This window comes from Cervus canadensis, chromosome 27, assembly GCF_019320065.1.
Source record: "Cervus canadensis isolate Bull #8, Minnesota chromosome 27, ASM1932006v1, whole genome shotgun sequence".
NCBI lineage: Eukaryota > Metazoa > Chordata > Mammalia > Artiodactyla > Cervidae > Cervus > Cervus canadensis.
In genome coordinates, this window is record NC_057412.1 from 47761231 (window position 1) to 47765183 (window position 3953).

Consider the following 3953-nt stretch of genomic DNA (forward strand, 5'->3'; position numbering starts at 1 on the left):
ATTTTATAGCCTAGTTTTTATAAGCCTTTACTTTTAACTCACAAATTTTTACTGTATTTACAAATGTTATTGTGTTACAATTTTAAACACTTAATTTGTTATTTAATTAATGCCCAATTAGCTTATAGATTTGAGGGATTAAATGCTTTAAATGTTAACATCATTTAGAAACTTTATGAACTAGATTTTCTTAGATATTTCACTCTTATATTGTCAATTTGATTCTGTCAAGTATTTCACCTGATAAGGCAAACTTACAAATGTAACATGTAAGATACTTGTAATCTTTATAAAACTCTTATAAATTCAGTGAATCAGATTTATAAGTTCAATAAATTAGATGCTCATATCCACTTCAAACATCTTACAACAGATAAAGCACATATAAAGCAGCGTAATAACTATAGAACAGCTTACACAAAGAGATGAACTCTATTTGAATTTATCCTTTCCTGCAGTAGAGCACTCAATCACCCAACCAAAGGTACATATCACCATCAAGAGCCTGCTGTGTGTGACAGAGAGAGACAAATACTCTACGATCTCATGTATATGTGGAATCTTAAAAAAATGTTTAAAAAGCCAGACTTTCAGAAACAGAATAGAAGGGTGGTTGCCAGGGTCTGGGGGTGGGAATAACATGGAAGGCATGCTGGTCAGTGGGTAGAAGCCTTCAGTTATAACATGAATAAATTCTGGGATCTGATGTACAGTATAGTGGCCAAGGTTTATAGTGCTATATTGTATATTTGAAGTTGGCTAAAAGAATAGATCTTAAGTGCACACACAAAGGTAACTATGTGAGCTTATAGATGTATTTGTTAATCTGATTATGGTAGTCATTCCACAAAGTACATGCATATCAAATCATTACACTGTATACTCTATTGATTAGTTGCTAAGCTGTGGTGGACTCTTTGTGATCCCATGGACAGTAGTCTGCCAGGCTCCTCTGTCCATGCGATTTCTCAGGCAAGACTACTGGAGAGGGCTGACACTTTTTTCCCAGGGACACTTCAGTTCAGTTCAGTTCAGTTCAGTCTCTCTGTCAAGTCCGACTCTTTGTGACCCCATGGACTGCATCACGCCAGGCCTCCCTGTCCAGCACCAACTCCTGGAGTTTACTCAAACTCATGTCCATTGAGTCGGTGATGCCATCCAGCCATCTCATCCTCTGTCGTCCCCTTCTCCTCCTGCCCTCAATCTTTCCCAGCATCGGGGTCTTTTCAAGTGAGTCAGGTCTTCACATCAGGTAGCCAAAGTATTGGAGTTTCAGCTTCAACATCAGTCCTTCCAATGAACACTCAGGACTGATTTCCTTTAGGATGGACTGGTTGGATCTCCTTGCAGTCCAAGGGACACTCAAGAGTCTTCTCCAACACCACAGTTCAAAAGCATCAATTCTCCAGTGCTCAGCTTTCTTTATAGTCCAACTCTCACATCCATACATGACTACTGGAAAAACCATAGCCTTGACTAGACAGACCTTTGTTGGCAAAGTAATGTCTCTGCTTTTTAATATGCTGTCTAGATTGGTCATAACTTTTCTTTCAAGGAGTAAGTGTCTTTTCATTTCATGGCTGCAGTCACTATCTGCAGTGATTTTGGAGCCCCCAAAATAAAGTCTGTCACTGTTTCCACTGTTTCCCCATCTATTTGCCATGAAGTGATGGGACAAGATGCCATGAAATTAGTTTTCTGAATGTTGAGTTTTTAAGCCAACTTTTTCACTCTTCTCTTTCACTTTCATCAAGAAGCTCTTCAGTTCTTCGTTTTCTGCCATAAATGTGGTGTCATCTGCATATCTGAGGTTATTGATATTTCTCCCAGAAATCTTGATTCCAGCATTGTGCTTCATCCAGCCCAGCGTTTCTCATGATGTACTCTGCATATAAGCTAAATAAGCAGGGTGACAATATGCAGCCTTGATGTACTCCTTTTCCTATTTGGAACCAGTCTGTTGTTCCATGTCCAGTTCTAACTGTGGCTTCCTGACCTGCATACAGATTTTTCAAGAGATAGGTCAGGTGGTCTGGTATTCCCATCTCTTTCAAAATTTTCCACAGTTTATTGTGATCCACACAGTCAAAGGCTTTGGCATAGTCAATAAAGCAGAAGGAGATGTTTTTCTGGAACTCTTTTGCTTTATTGATGATCCAGTGGATGTTGGCAATTTGATCTCTTGTTTCCTCTGCCTTTTCTAAAAGCAGCTTGAACATCTGGAAGTTCACAGTTCACATACTGTTGAAGCCTGGCTTGGAGAACTTTGAGAATTACTTTACCAGCGTGTGAGATGAGCTCAATTGTGTGGTAGTTTGAGCATTCTTTGGCATTGCCTTTCTTTGGGATTGGAATGAAAACTGACTTTTTCCAGTCCAGGGACACTGTACACTCTAAATAGATACAATTTTGTCTGTCAGTTGTAAAACTGGGAAAAAAGAGAGATAGAAAGCATGTTGTGTTTGCTGGGTAACAACTTAGGCCCACAGGGAGGGCACTGTTCCAGGTTCAGGTGAGGAGTGCGGCCTGGACACAGCACCCAGTTACCTCTCCAAGGATGCTGCTGTCTGAGCCACATCCTCTGAGTCCCTTCTTACAGTCTGGTTTTAGCAGCTTTATCCCTGGAAGACTCCCAGCTTGCAATTTTCAGCTGGGATAAAATTTACTTTCATAATCCAGTGTATCACATTCATCTTTTGTGTGCCTTTTGAGTTTCATCCTGACCCCAACTTGCAAATTTTTATTATTTGATTTCCATATACGTAATTCTGAATCCCTTACCTAAACTGCAACTTATCTCCTTGTGGTCTGATTAGACATAACAAATACAGCACCTTTTTATATTTTACTTTTTCTTTGCCTCAGTTATCTCTCTTCCAAAGTAATTTACTGAGAAAGAAAACATCTTTGCTCTAAAGAGTTATTTTTCTATTAGAGACAGCTAAGACATCTACATAAGTCACCCATAAAATGGGCAAAAATAAACACTGCTCTAAAAACTTTATAAGCAAGTATCTATGAGATCCCTGTAGCTGACAGAATTCTAAAATGGCCCCCGTGAACATCGCCCTCAGTGTTACTCCTGCTGTTACGTTACCTAAAGAAGGCTGAGCACCGAAGAATTGATGCTTTCAAACTGTGGTGCTGGAGAAGACTCTTGAGAGTCCTTTGGACATCAAGGAGATTAAACCAGTCAATCCTAAAGGAAATCAACGCTAAATAGTCAATGGAAGGACTGATGCTAAAGCTCCAATGCTTTGGCCACCTGATGCAAAGAGTCAACTCTTTGAAGAAGACCCTGATGCTGGGAGAGATTGAAGGTGGGAGGGGAAGGGGATGACAGAGGATGAGATGGTGGGATGGCCTCACTGACTTAATCAACATGAATTTGAGAAAACTTGGGGGATAGTGAAGGACAGGAAACCTGGAATGCTGCAGTTCACTGGGTCAGAAAGAGTCAGACATGACTTAGCGATTGAGCAACAACATGATAAAAGAAGGTTTTCCAGTTGTAAATAAGGTTATCAATCAATTGACCACAGATTGGGAGGTTATCCCTATGGCCTAACCTCATCACAAGAGCCCTTTAAAAGTAGAGAGTTTTCTCTGGCTGATGGGCAGAGGGAGAGACGGGAAGATCAAAAGCCTGAGTGGGGATGAATGAGAAGGAAGCTGTTGTTGGGACGGAAGGAGCTTCAAAGCAGGGACCTGAGGGTGGACTCTGGAAACGGAGCGTGGTCCTAAGTGACCACCACCAAGGAAGTGGGTACCTCAGCCCCACAACCACAAGGACTGAATTCTCCAACAACCTGAATGCATGAAGAGAGGCTCCAGTTAAGAACTCAGTTGGACTGATGACTGGGTTTCAGCCTTGTGAGAACCCAAGCAGAGCACTGAGGTGAGCCTACCCAGACTTTGACCCACAGAACTGGGAGCTAGTAAGTGGATGATGC